Here is a 15,562-nt window from a genome sequence, read left to right on the forward strand (position 1 = left end):
TAGAAAATGGTCTGTGCTGACTAAATGGAATGAGGATGCATTGGTAGCAATTTTCAGAAAGGGTCTTTCTGAATCCGTTAAAGATGTTATGGTGGGGTTCCCAACGCCTGCTGGTCTGAGTGATTCTATGTCTCTGGCCATTCAGATTGATCGGCGCTTGCGCGAGCGCAGAGTTGTGCACACTATGGCATTGTCTTCCGAGCGGAGTCCTGAGCCTATGCAGTGTGATAGGATTGTGTCTAGAGTTGAACGACAAGGATTCAGACGTCAGAATAGGTTGTGTTTTTACTGCGGTGATTCTGCTTATGTTATTTCTGATTGCCCTAAGCGTACCAAGAGAATCGCTAGTTCTGTTACCATCAGTACTGTACAACCTAAATTTCTGTTATCTGTGACCCTGATCTGCTCATCATCATCATCGTCATTTTCTGTCATGGCATTTGTGGATTCAGGCGCCGCTCTAAACTTAATGGACTTAGAATTTGCCAGACGTTGTGGTTTCCCCTTGCAGCCTTTGCAGAGTCCTATTCCTTTGAGGGGCATTGATGCTACACCGTTGGCTAAAAATAAACCTCAGTTTTGGACACAGCTGACCATGTGCATGGCGCCAGCCCATCAGGAAGATTGTAGTTTTCTGGTGTTGCATAATTTGCATGATGCTATTGTGCTGGGTTTCCCATGGTTACAGGTGCATAATCCGGTATTAGATTGGAAATCTATGTCTGTGACTAGTTGGGGTTGTCAGGGGGTTCATGGTGACGTTCCTTTGATGTCAATTGCCTCCTCCCCCTCTTCTGAAATTCCTGAGTTTTTGTCAGATTTCCAGGATGTATTCAATGAGCCCAAGTCCAGTTCCCTTCCACCGCATAGGGACTGTGATTGTGCTATTCACTTGATTCCAGGCTGTAAGTTCCCTAAGGGCCGACTTTTCAACCTGTCTGTGCCAGAACATACCGCCATGCGGAGCTATGTTAAGGAGTCTTTGGAGAAGGGGCATATTCGGCCATCTTCTTCACCATTGGGAGCAGGTTTTTTTTTGTTGCCAAGAAGGATGGCTCCTTGAGACCCTGTATTGATTATCGCCTCTTGAATAAGATCACAGTCAAATTCCAATACCCTTTGCCTTTGCTTTCTGATCTGTTTGCTAGGATTAAGGGGGTCAGTTGGTTTACTAAGATTGACCTTTGAGGGGCATATAATCTTGTTCGTATTAAGCAGGGTGACGAATGGAAAGCTGCGTTTAATACGCCCGAAGGCCATTTTGAATACCTTGTGATGCCATTCGGACTCTCTAATGCTCCATCTGTGTTTCAGTCCTTCATGCATGATATATTTTGGAATTATCTTGATAAATTCATGATTGTATATTTGGATGATATTTTGATTTTTTCAGATGATTGGGAGTCTCATGTGAAACAAGTCAGGATGGTATTTCAGATCCTTCGTGATAATGCCTTGTTTGTGAAGGGGTCTAAGTGCCTCTTTGGAGTACAGAAGATTTCTTTTTTGGGCTTCATTTTTTCTCCCTCATCTATAGAAATGGATCCGGTTAAGGTTCAGGCCATTCATGATTGGATCCAGCCCACATCCGTGAAGAGCCTTCAGAAATTTTTGGGCTTTGCTAATTTTTATCGCCGTTTCATTGCCAACTTCTCCAGTGTGGTTAAACCCCTGACCGATTTGACGAAGAAAGGCGCTGATGTGACGAATTGGTCCTCTGCGGCTGTTTCTGCCTTTCAGGAGCTTAAACGCCCATTTACTTCTGCCCCTGTGTTGCGTCAGCCGGATGTTTCTCTTCCTTTTCAGGTTGAGGTTGACGCTTCTGAGATTGGGGCAGGGGCCGTTTTGTCTCAGAGGAATTCTGATGGTTCCTTGATGAAACCATGTGCCTTCTTTTCTCGAAAGTTTTCACCTGCGGAACGCAATTATGATGTCGGCAATCGTGAGTTGTTGGCTATGAAGTGGGCATTTGAGGAGTGGCGACATTGGCTTGAGGGGGCCAAGCACCGTATTGTGGTCTTGACCGATCATAAGAATCTGATTTACCTCGAGTCTGCCAAACGGCTGAATCCTAGACAGGCCCGATGGTCCCTGTTTTTCTCCCGTTTTGATTTTGTGGTCTCGTATCTTCCGGGTTCTAAGAATGGTAAGGCTGATGCCCTCTCTAGGAGCTTTTTGACTGATTCTCCTGGGGTCCTTGAGCCGGTCGGCATTCTGAAGGAAGGGGTGATTCTTTCTGCCATCTCCCCTGATTTACGACGGGTTCTTCAGGAATTTCAGGCTGATAAACCTGATCGCTGTCCAGTGGGGAAACTATTTGTTCCTGACAGATGGACTAGTAAAGTGATTTCTGAGGTTCATTGTTCTGTGTTGGCTGGTCATCATGGGATTTTTGGTACCAGAGTTTTGGTTGGTAGGTCCTTTTGGTGGCCTTCTTTGTCACGGGATGTGCGTTCTTTTGTGCAGTCCTGTGGGACTTGTGCGCGGGCCAAGCCTTGCTGTTCCCGCGCTAGTGGGTTGCTTTTGCCTTTGCCGGTCCCTGAGAGGCCTTGGACGCATATTTCTATGGATTTTATTTCGGATCTTCCGGTTTCCCAGAGGATGTCGGTTATCTGGGTGGTTTGTGACCGGTTTTCTAAGATGGTTCATTTGGTACCTTTGCCTAAATTGCCTTCCTCTTCTGATTTGGTTCCGTTGTTTTTTCAGCATGTGGTTCGTTTGCATGGCATTCCGGAGAATATTGTGTCCGAGAGAGGTTCCCAGTTTGTTTGTAGGTTTTGGCGGGCCTTTTGTGCTAGGCTGGGCATTGATTTGTCTTTTTCTTCCGCATTTCATCCTCAGACAAATGGCCAAACCGAGCGAACTAATCAGACTTTGGAAACTTATTTGAGATGCTTTGTGTCTGCTGATCAGGATGATTGGGTGGCTTTCTTGCCATTGGCCGAGTTTGCCCTTAATAATCGGGCTAGTTCTGCTACCTTGGTTTCACCCTTCTTTTGTAACTCTGGTTTTCATCCTCGTTTTTCTTCAGGGCAGGTTGAGCCTTCTGATTGTCCTGGGGTGGACTCTGTGGTTGACAGGTTGCAGCAAATTTGGGCTCATGTTGTTGACAATTTGGTGTTGTCTCAGGAGGGGGCTCAGCGTTTTGCTAACCGTCGTCGGTGTGTTGGTTCCCGGCTTCGGGTTGGGGATTTGGTCTGGTTGTCTTCCCGTCATGTTCCTATGAAGGTTTCTTCCCCTAAGTTTAAGCCTCGGTTTATTGGCCCTTATAGGATTTCTGAGATTATCAATCCAGTGTCTTTTCGTTTGGCCCTTCCAGCCTCTTTTTCCATCCATAATGTTTTTCATAGATCTTTGTTGCGGAAATATGTGGTGCCCGTTGTTCCCCCTGTTGATCCTCCTGCCCCGGTGTTGATTGATGGGGAGTTGGAGTATGTGGTTGAGAAGATTTTGGATTCTCGTTTTTCGAGGCGGAAGCTTCGGTATCTTCTCAAATGGAAGGGTTATGGCCAGGAGGATAATTCTTGGGTTGTTGCCTCCGATGTTCATGCTGAGGATTTGGTTCGTGCCTTTCATTTGGCTCGTCCGGATCGGCTTGGGGGCTCTGGTGAGGGTTCGGTGACCCCTCCTCAAGGGGGGGGTACTGTTGTGAATTCTGCTCTTGGGCTCCCTCCGGTGGTTATAAGTGGTAGCGCTGCTGTCTCTGGATCGCAGCATTCATCAGGTGTGTCCACTTTTTGCAATTCTGACTGGGCTATTTAGTCTTGCTCTACCCTTTAGTCAGTGCCAGTTGTCCATTGTTCCTGGAGGATTCACATCCCTGCCTGGTCTCTCCTGCTTGCTGTTCATTTCAACAAAGATAAGTTCTGACCTTGATTTTTGCAGTCCACATGCTGTGGGCCTTATTGTTCAGTACTTTTCCATGTTTTTGTCTTGTCCAGCTTGGTCTGTATAAGGATTTGTTTAGCCAAGCTGGTATCTCTGGAGATGCAGATATACCCTCCATATCTTTAGTTAGATGTGGAGATTTTGTATTTTCTGTGGTGGATATTTTCTAGTGTTTTAATACTGACCGCATTGTACTCTGTCCTATCCTTTCTATTTAGCTAGAAGTGGCCTCCTTTGCTAAATTCTGATTTCAGTCTGCGTATGTTTTTTCCCTCTCCTCTCACAGTCAATATTTGTGGGGGGCTGTCTATCCTTTGGGGATTTTCTCTGAGGCAAGATAGTTTTCCCTTTTCTATCTCTAGGGGTAATTAGTCCTCCGGCTGTGTCGAGATGTCTAGGGAGTGATAGGTACATTCCACGGCTACTTCTAGTTGCGGTGTTAAGTTCAGGGTCTGCGGTCAGTACAGGTACCACCTTCTCCAGAGTACGTCTCATGCTGCTCTTAGGCCACCATATCATAACACATGCCCCCTTGTGTTAAGCAACGCCCCTGTGTTAAGCCAAGTCCTGGGTCACCTCCCGACTGACCAACCCCCCCCCGGCCGCCCGCCCGCCTCCCTCCCACCCGCCCTCCTTGAAGACGATACTCACCTTGCTCAAGCGATGCCTGGTCTCGGCGTGCACAGCTCGTCCTGAATGAGCGGTCACGTGGTACCGCTCATTAAGGTCATGAATATGCGCATATTCATGACCTTAATGAGCGGTATCACGTGACCGCTCACGCAGGAAGAAGGTGCTGCGCCGGGAGTTGGGACAGAGCGACAGGGATGTTGGCGCGGCTGTGCAGTGTGGCACAGGTGAGTATGGGATGGGGGGACGGGGGGATGAAGGAGGACATAAGCCGGCGCGCCATGCAAGATGGGAGCGGGGGCGGATTGGGTTGAGAGATAAGCCATGCATTCAGGGGGGAATATGAGCCATGCATCCAGGGGGGAATATGACCCATGCATACAGGGGGGGAATATGAGCCATGCATACAGGGGGGGAATATGAGCAATGCATTCGGGGGGAATATGAGCCATGCATACAGGGCGGGAATATGAGCCATGCATACAGGGGGGGGAATATGAGCCATGCATACAGGGGAGGGAATATGAGCCATGCATACGGGGGGGGGAATATGAGCCATGCATACGGGGGGGGGGAATATGACCCATGCATATGGGATGGGAGGGAGATGAGCCATGCATACAGGAGGGGGGGTCATTATACAGTATTGAGCATCATGTGGGATCATTATACAGTATGGAGAACTGTGTGTGGCCATTGTACAGTATTGAGCATCATGTGTGGTCTTTATACAGTATGGAGCATCATGTGTGGCCATTATACAGTATGGAGCATCATGTGCAGTCATTATACAGTATGGCGCATCATGTGTGGCCATTATACAGTATGGAGCATCATGTGTGGCCATTATACAGTATGGAGCACTGTGTGGCCATATTTTTTTGTTTAGAATTATTGTATATGAAACAGTGTGATCAGCAGTGCTAAATGGGTGTGGTTGGGACGTGGATATGGGTGTGACTAATTATGAATGGGTGTGGTCAGAGGCGTGGCCTAAAATTTACAGCGGCGTGCGTTCTGCGCCGCAAACTTTGTCCCTCTTTCCCATCTTCAAAAGTTGGGAGGTATGGTATTTGGGGTACCAGCAGGATGAGGAGTTTGTGCAGGTTAGAGATAGATGGTGATGGGGCTGGAATGTGAGGTCAAATGTGTCTTTGTTGTATGCTCTGCAGCCGAATCGTGGCTTGAATAAATTGTCATGTCGGTCAGGGCCAGATGGAAAAAACTGGAAAAGTGAACGATTCCATCAGAAATAACATCAGCGGTAAGCAGGTACGGACTGGGACTGAAATTCAGCCCTGGCATTTGAAATCACACAGGCCCATGTTGTCCCTGTCCCCAAGCACCAGATGGGATATATTACTAATATTACCCTGGATGGAGGAAAAGAAGATTTTCTACAAGACCAATATTTCTAATGATACCCGTGGCCTGCTGGGGTAAGTGATGGAGTCAGTGACTTTGTGCTTCATCACAACTCTTAACAGTATGGGTGTCTTGAGAACACCGATTCTGTTAACAACTTAGCAGACAAGGCAGCTTATGACCAGACAGGCCCTTCTGGAATTTGCCAGAATTGCCAGATGGCCAGTCTGGCCCTAGCAGTAAGTCACCATCTGTAACTGTACTTTAATCTGTTATATGTTCTGCAGGACTGGTATTTACGACTGATCATATGGCGGTAATATCTATGTTGGTCTTTATATAGAGATTACCTTCAGTAATAGAGCAGTCATCTGCTGAGGTTCTCCTCCACTATTAGGGTGCGTCATCAAGTTTTAATCAAGGTTACCTGGTTAGGCGCCCACTTAGAAGTTTGTCCCCCCCTTAACCAAAACCCTAGCTACGCCTCTGCAGAGGCTGTGTTCACACATAATGTAAATTCTACATTTCTTTCTGCACATTTTCTTCTAGGTGACTGGACCACATTACGCAATAACATTCTCCCCTGATTATTGCATATTTTGCTGCACTTTTTTTATGCCTTTTTTACTCTTATTTGATACACTTTCAGAGCAGATTTGAAGCAGCGTTTCTAATTAGTGATGAGTGAGTGTACTCGTTGCTCGGGTTTTCCCGAGCACGCTCGGGTGACCTCCGAGTATTTGTTAGTGTTCGGAGATTAAGTTTTCATCGCCTCAGCTGAATGATTTACAGCTACTACCCAGCCTGAGTACATGTGGGAGTTGCCTGGTTGCTAGGGAATGCTCACATGTAATCAAGCTGTCTAGTAGCTGTAAATCATTCAGCTGCGGCGATGAAAACTAAATCTCCGAACACTGACAAATACTCGGAAATCACCCCAGCGTGTTCGGGAAAACCCAAGCAATGAGTATACTCGCTCATCACTACTCTAAACCAATGAGAAGTCCATATAGTCCAAAAATATCCGGATGAAGCAAATGATACCCAAAAGTCTTACGTTTTGCAGAGTCATATCAGACTGAAGAAAGTGCTTAGTGCTGAAGTTACCTTTCTTTCACCTACTGGAGGCGATGTTGCCGTCTGAATCGAAGGGTTTCAACTCAAGTCCTCCTCCTTAGAAGTGATAGTAGCAGCTCAGGAAAACTGCCCCGGCCGGCGGCACACACTCCCTGGGCCTCCTCACCGGTGATACGCGAGCGTGGTAAACTCGCAGTTGGATCCTGCAGTGCAAACATCAGTCGGCAGGACCTTGTGTGACATCAGCTGTCACGTGACCGGTAGGAGTATGCGGCACCGTGAGGAGTCGGACCAATTCCTACGCGTTTCGGAGATCACGGTCTCCTTTGTCAGAGATGGTCCATTTTAGAAAAGAGCTGCCTTATATATGATGTATTCCTTTGCTGTAATTAAACGGATGCAAATATCTGTATATAACGTGAATGCAAATAGCGCAGTCTCACTGTTTAGACCAATTGGTTTTAGTGAGTCTAAATTAAAGATCCATCTACTCACGGGACATTTTTTTTAATGAAATCACCTTTTCGCCAGTCTTTTTGCACAATCTCCAAACCTGTGACCATTGTGCCATCAATGAATCCATTGTGGTGATCAATATAATGCTTAGATAGTGGATGTCCAAATAACTTATTCTTGATGTTCCTTAGATGTTCATTTATCCTAACATTAACCCCTTAAAACCCAAGGGTGGTTTGCACGTTAATGACCGGGCCAATTTTTACAATTCTGACCACTGTCCCTTTATGAGGTTGAAACGCTTCAACAGATCCTGATGATTCTGACATTGCACTTTTTTGATGCCTTTTTTACTCTTATTTGATACACTTTCAGAGCAGAATTGAAGCAGCGTTTCTAATTAGTGATGAGCGAGTGTACTCGTTGCTCGGGTTTTCCCGAGCACGCTCGGGTGACCTCCGAGTATTTGTTAGTGTTCGGAGATTAAGTTTTCATCGCCTCAGCTGAATGACATATTGTACTTCATGATAATGGTAACATTTCTTTGATATTACCTGTGTTTATTTGTGAAAAAAAACAGAAATTTGCCAAAAAGTTTGAAAATTTCGCAATTTTCCAACTTTGAATTTTTATGCCCTTAAATCACAGAGAAATGTTGCAAAAAATACTAAATAAGTAACATTTCCCACATGTCTACTTTACATCAGCACAATTTTGGAACCACATTTTTTTTTGTTAGGGAGTTATAAGGGTTAAAAGTTGACCAGCAATTTCTCATTTTTACAACAACATTCTATATAAGAGTCTATATGATAGAAAATACCCAAGTGTGACACCATTCTAAAAACTGCACATCTCAAGGTACTCAAAACCACATTCAAAAAGTTTATTAACCCTTCAGGTATTTCACAGGAATTTTTGGAATGTTGAAAAAAATAGATCATTTAACTTTTTTTCACAAAAAATTTACTTCAGCTCCAATTTGTTTTATTTTACCAAGGGTAACAGGAGAAAATGGACCCCAAAAGTTGTTGCACAATTTGTCCTGAGTACGCCGATACCCCATATGTGGGGGTAAACCACTGTTTGGGCGCATGGCAGAGCTCGGAAGGGAAGGAGTGACGTTTGACTTTTCAATGCAAAATTTACTGGAATTGAGATGGGACACCATGTTGCGTTTGGAGGGCCCCTGATGTGTCTAAACATTGAAAAACCCCACGAGTGACACCATTTTGGAAAGCAGACCCCCTAAGGAACTTATCTAGATGTGTGGTGAGCACTTTGACCCACCAAGTGCTTCACTACAGTTTATAACGCAGAGTCGTGAAAATAATTTTTTTTTTTCACAAAAATTATTTTTTAGCCCCCAGTTTTGTATTTTCCCAAGGGTAAGAGGAGAAATTGGACTCCAAAAATTGTTGTCCAATTTGTCCTGAGTACGCTGATACTCCATATGTGGGGGGTGTGATGGTGTGATATGCTATGTGGGTATCATTTTTGTGTATATTTATATTTTACTTATTTTCATGTTGTTCTCTTGTAGGATGAGTTGTTATTTGCCATCTGATATTCTCCACACAGTTGTGTATTGTTATCTCTCCACAGGGTCAGTGAATAATGTTGTTTTCTAATATGCTAATGACATATTGACCTAGCTTGTTGAACCAATGAGCCCCTGCGACCCACCCCCCTAACCTGTGAATGAGGAGAGGGACTTGCAAATATCAGGGAGGTGAGACAGAGATCAGATTCTGTGTGGAACCATAATGTGAAGCGCATATCTGAGAGAAAGAATAGTATATGGACTATGCTATCCTCTGCTGGATTGTTGGACTTTTATCCTGTTACTGAACTGCATTCGTGTTCTGGACTAGTGTATCCTCAGTGTGGTGGATCGTATATATTTTTGCGTAAATAAAGGTTCTTGGATCTTTTCACTCATCTCTCACTCTGTTGATTGCGTGATACTGGAGAAGGAACCCGTGACAACTGGTGGCAAGCAGCAGGATCAACAGAGTGTAACCTAATGGAGAACCACACACAGAGTGAGTACAGAAATTGGACTGTATCCAGTTTACAGGAGAGAGCCAGAGACCTGGGCCTGAACTACCAGGGACTGACTAAAGAAGCCTTAATTGACCTACTGGTGGATGCCAGCCCGACCACCTTCCCCCATATGTCTGAAGGACGAGCAGTGGAGACGAGGACCCCCACCCCAAAAGACCAGTGGGTGGTGTGGTACAAAGAAGAGATGGCGTTTATGGGCCCAGGCGTCTCTCAGGAGTACAAGGAGGAGGCTGCCCGCCGGGCACAGCGGAGACAAGAAGCAATGGAGCTTGAAAGAGAGAGTAACGCAATGTGGAATGTAAACCCAACGATCCGGGAGTCTGTACGGATCACCCGCACAGAGTTTAAGCCATTTGATGAGGCTTCCGGAGATGTGGAGGGGTTCTTCAAGGACTTTGAGCAGCAGTTTGCTGTGATGGAGGTGCCCCACTCTGGCTGGATGCGTTTGTTAGTGGGACTCTTGAAAGGTACCCTGGCAGAGGCTTACCGAACCTTTGACTCACAGTGGAATCGGGATTATAACATTGTAAAGCAGACTATCCTGGATTACCATGCTATCACCCCAGACTCATATATGACCAAGTTCCAAGACCTCCCATGTACTATGGGGGGATCGTTTAGGACGTATGCACATAAATGTCCCAGGCATGTCAGAAATGGCTGGAAGCAGAAAACACCTCTACTTTGGAAGATGTTATACAGGCGTTCCTTATAGAGCATTTTCTTGCCAAGTACCCTGCAGAGGTACGGGAATGGGTTACGGGAGCGCACGCTGTGCACCGAGGATAGAGCTGCAGCCCTGACCGATGAAGTCCTTACTATCTGACAGCAATGGAGGAGACTTCTGGGCAATGAACCACGGCCTTCTCCCGCACCCCGTCCCCCTCCGATTATATCTGCCCCTCCACCCAGCCGCAGGCCGATGACAATCACAGCTCACAATCCTGGGCCCCAACAGTTCCGACCATGACCTGGGGGTATCACAGAGAGGAGATGTTATGGGTGTGGGCAACCTGGACATTTGCAGTCTGGCTGTCCCTTAAAGATTCAGTGGGAACCCCACGCAGCCCCACCTCGTCCAGTGCATCTTGTGCACTCCATCCCGCCTGAGGAAGAGCTACCACCACCCCCACCAGAGTGGACTACTGACCACGGCACCATAGATACCCCTCCTGGAGTGTACAGACTGCGGCCTTTGTCCATCAGAAATACAGAGCAATGGCATTGCCACATGCAGGATGTCTTAATTGATGGATACAAAGTGTCGGGATTTAGAGACACAGGGGCATTCCTGACTATCGCTGACCCCCGTGTGGTTCGACCTGAGGCAATTCACCAGGGCCCGGGAATTCCCATTGTCCTGGCGGGGGGTGTCCACAAATATATACAGCGAGCTTTGGTACGTTTGGATTTTGGAGAAAAACTGTGTTGGATTGGCGTTATGGGAGGACTTCCTGCAGATATCCTCCTTGGAAATGACATTGGGGAGTTACAAAGTCATTTTGTGGGAGCAGAAGGTCTGTGGGCCTCTCACTCTTCTGAAAGAACAATTGGAGGGCGATATCGCAGATACCAGAACGCCCATCATTCCCTATGTTCTAGAGTTCAGAGACTGTCCCACCCAGCTAGCTACTTTGGCTAATGAACATCAGCGAATGGCCCAGTCCAGTCAAGAAGCCTGGTATGACCATAAAGCCAGGACCCGGGAATTTATGGACAAGTGCTCATGATTATTGCAACCCTTGCCACTGTTCAAGGAACTATAAACAGTGGAGCAAAGTGGACTAAAGTGAGCAGGCCAGAGGTCTGTGTAGACCTAATGGCGTGCGAACTTATTATGAGGGGGGAGAGGTTGTGATGGTGTGATATGCTATGTGGGTATCATTTTTGTGTATATTTATATTTTACTTATTTTCATGGTGTTCTCTTGTAGGATGAGTTGTTATTTGCCATCTGTTATTCTCCCCACAGTTCTGTATTGTTATCTCTCCACAGGGTCAGTGAATAATGTTGTTTGCTAATATGCTAATGACATGTTGACCTAGCTTGTTGAAACAATGAGCCCCTGCAACCCACCCCCCTAACCTGTGAATGAGGAGAGGGACTCGTAAATATCAGGGAGGTGAGAAAGATCAGATCCTGTGTGGAACCATGATGTGAAGAGCATATCTGAGAGAAAGAAGAGTATATGGACTATGCTATCCTCTGCTGGATTTTTGGACTTTTATCCTGTTACTGAACTGCATTCGCGTTCTGGACTAGTGTATCCCCAAGTGTGATGGATCGTATATATGGACCTTTTGTATTTTTGCGTAAATAAAGGTTCTTGGATCTTTTCACTCATCTCTCGCTCTGTTGATTGTGTGATACTGGAGAAGGAACCCGTGACAGGGGGAAACCAACGTTTGGTCTGCAGGCGTCACATTGCATTTGCAGAGCCCCTGATGTACCTAAACAGTAGAAGCCCCCTACAAGCGACCCCATATTGGAAACTAGACCCCCCAAGGAACTTATCTAGATGTGTTGTGAGAACTTTGAACCCCCAAGTGTTTCACTACAGTTTACAACGCAGAGCCGTGAAAAGAAGAAATAATTTTTTCCCACAAAAATGTTTTTTTAGATCCCCAAATTTTTATTTTCCCAAGGGAAACAAGAGAAATTGGACCCCAAGAGTTGTTGTCCAATTTGTCCTGAGTACGCTGTTACCCCATATGTTAGGGTAAACCCCTGTTTGGGTGCACGGGAGAACTCTGAAGGGAAGGAGCACTGTGTTACTTTTTCAACGCAGAATGGGCTGGAGTTGAGATTGGACGCCATGTCGCATTTGGAGAGCCCTTGATGTGCCTAAACAGTGGAAGCCCCCAATTCTTACTGAGATCCTAACCCAAACACACCCCTAACCCTAATCCCAACTCTACCCATAACCCTAACCACACCCCTAACCCAAACATGCCCCTAACCCTAATTACGCCCCTAACCCCAACCACACCCCTAACACTAACACACTTCTAACCCCAACAGACCCCTAACCCTAATGCCAACCTTAACCACACCCCTAACGCTAATCCCAACCCTAACCACACCCCTAACCCTAATCCCAACCATAACCCAAACCACACCCCTAACACTAATCCCAACCGTAAATGTAATCCAAACCCTAACCCTAACCTTAGCCCCAACCAACTGTAGCCCTAACCCCAACCTTAACCCTAGCCCCAACACTAACCCCAGCCCCAACCCTAGCCTCAACTCTAGCTCCAACCTTAACCCTAGCCCCAAACCTAACCCTAATGGGAAAGTAGAAATGAATACTTTTTTTTAAATTTACTATTTTTCCCTAGCTAAGGGGGTCATGAAGGGGGGTTTGATTTACTATTTATAGCGGGTTTTTTAGCGGATTTTTGTGATTGGCAGCTGTCACACACTAAAAGATGCTTTTTATTGCAAAAAATACTAAATATGTGTACTTTTATTGTTTTTTGATTTGTTTTTTATAAAGAAATGTATTTCTGGGAATAATATATATATATATATATTTTATTTAGGAATTATTATTATTATTATTATTTTTTTTTTACACATGCGAATATTTTTTTTTTTACTTTATAACATTGCCCCGGGGGGGGGACATCATGTTATAGTGTCAGATCGCTGATCTGACACTTTGCACAGCACTGTGTCAGATCAGTGATCTGGCAGGCAGTGTGTAATAATTATAGGGGATAACTCAGGAGACTCTTTGCATGGAACAAGACAACTACAGGACACAGTTTTATAAGCGGTAAAGTCTATATTATCACACGGTGATTCAAACAGGTGCAGAGAGAAACTCAAGTCCACAACATTTGTGTAAATATTAAATGCAGCTTAGCAGTCTATAGGGAACTTCAGAGGAAAATGCAATCACGCAGAAAGTCTATGAAGCACAGTTATTCTTGAGGCTACTTGACACGAATAAGTCCTTGTTTTAGTCCAAACACAGATAGATATGCTTAAGGCAGTTCAAGCAATGTCTTATCTCAACCAGGAAGGCCTGGGTGATAATCTCAGGTTTAAGCAAAGCAGCAACAGCTTACATGTCCAGCAAATGCTGATGGAAGTAAACACGAGCAGCAGATGAAGGAGGATTACTGGAAACTGGTGTATGCAGCAGGAACTCAGAGCAGAATAGCAGGATAACCACACAGGTTCACAGGAGCAGGTATATAGCCAGGGAGTCACCAGAGTCAGGAGATGGATGCAAGGCAGAATACTCTAGCACAGACTGAAGACTGGGGTGGAGTTTTATAGCAGGAAGACACAGTGCACATGAGACCAAAGATGCCATCTTGGAAAAGGGCAGTAATGCACAAAAGGTAATAAAAATGTTCAGAGTCCTGACACAGTGCTGCAGGCTTGCAAACGCCTGCTCTGAGCCACCTCCCTGCAGGACCCGGAAGCAGCCCCGCAGCCATATTGGATCTGGGGCCTGCAGGAAGGAGGAGGTAGGAGACCCTCGGAGCAACGTGATCACATTGTGTTGCTCTGAGGGTCTCAGGAAAGCACGCAGGGAGCACCCTCCCTGCGCGATGCTTTCCTATGCTGCCGCAACACTGCGATCATGTTTGATCGCAGTGTGCTGGGGGTTAATGTACCAGGAGTGGTCCGTGACCACTCCTGGCACATAGTGCCGGATGTCAGCTGTGATAGTCAGCTGACACCCGGCCGTGATTGGCTGCGCTCCCCCCGTGAGCAAGGCCGATCGCATATGACGTACTATCCCGTCACTGGGTATTAAGTCCCAGGTCACCCCGACGGGATAGTACGTCATATGGGTTTAAGGAGTTAAGTGGGCCTTTTGAACACCCTACATATATTTTACCACAGGGGCATTTCAAAGAATAAATGACCCCAGAGGTGGTACAGGTGATGACATCCAGAATCAAACTCATTTTACATGTAATTTACATGTCCTGTAATTATGACATGGATAAAAACCAGATATTTTAACTCCAAAACAAGAAGTAAATGTCTTTTTCTGGTTATAGATGGTGTTGTGAATTTGGTTTCTGGGCTCCCCCGGTGGTCACTGGTGGTACTGAACTTGTGTGCTTCATCGCCTCTGTTCACCTGTTTCCATCAGGATGTGGGAGTTGTCTATTTAGCCTTGCTCCTCAGTCATTTCTATGCCGGCCAACAATGTTACCAGAAGCCTTTCTGTTGCATGTTCCTGCTCCTAGACTACTATCAGCTAAGTTGGACTTGTAGTCCTAAGTTTGTTTTGCATTTCTGTTCCAGTTCTCTGTGATTGTTAATTTCTGAGGCTGGAAGCTCTTGTGAACTGAAATTGCCACTCTGGTGTCATGAGTTGATATTAGAGTCTTAAAGTAATTTCAGGATGGTGTTTTGAAAGGGTTTTCAGCTGACTGTGAAGTTCCCTTTTCTGTCTTCCTACTATCTAGTAAGCGGACCTCAATTTGCTAAACCTATCTTCATACTTTGTATGTCAATTTCCTCTGAAATCACCGACAATATATGTGGGGGCTACTGTCTGCCTTTTGGGGAAAATTTCTCTAGAGGTAAGCCAGGTCTGTATTTTCCTCTGCTAGGGTCAGTCAGTTCTCCGGCTGGTGCTGGGCGTCTAGGGATAAAACGTAGGCACGCTACCCGGCCACTGTTATTTGTGCGGTAGGTTTAGCTCACAGTCAGCTCGAGTTCCCATCTTCCAAGAGCTAGTCCTTTTTGTATGCTTTACTACGTTCTCTTGCCATTGAGAACCATGACAGTTTGGCCGGCCAAGGGTTAAAATTATTGGCAGAAGAAAGGAGCGAAAAGAAGTCTGCAGAGAATTTTTTTTTTTTTTTTTTTTCCTGAGTTTGCTCATTAGTTTATTCACTAGCATCTCTGCTTACTGCAGCCTTCGTCTCTCTCTCCTTCTAATCCTTGAATGGTTCTGATTTCACCTGATGAAAATGGATCCTCAGAGTTTAGCTACAGGTCTGAACAATCTCGCTATGAAGGTTCAAAGTTTACAGGATTTTGTAATTCATGCTCCTATATCTGAACCTAGAGTACCTTTGCCTGAATTTTTCTCCGGGGA

This window comes from Ranitomeya variabilis, chromosome 1 (assembly GCF_051348905.1).
Source record: "Ranitomeya variabilis isolate aRanVar5 chromosome 1, aRanVar5.hap1, whole genome shotgun sequence".
Taxonomy (NCBI): Eukaryota; Metazoa; Chordata; class Amphibia; order Anura; family Dendrobatidae; genus Ranitomeya; species Ranitomeya variabilis.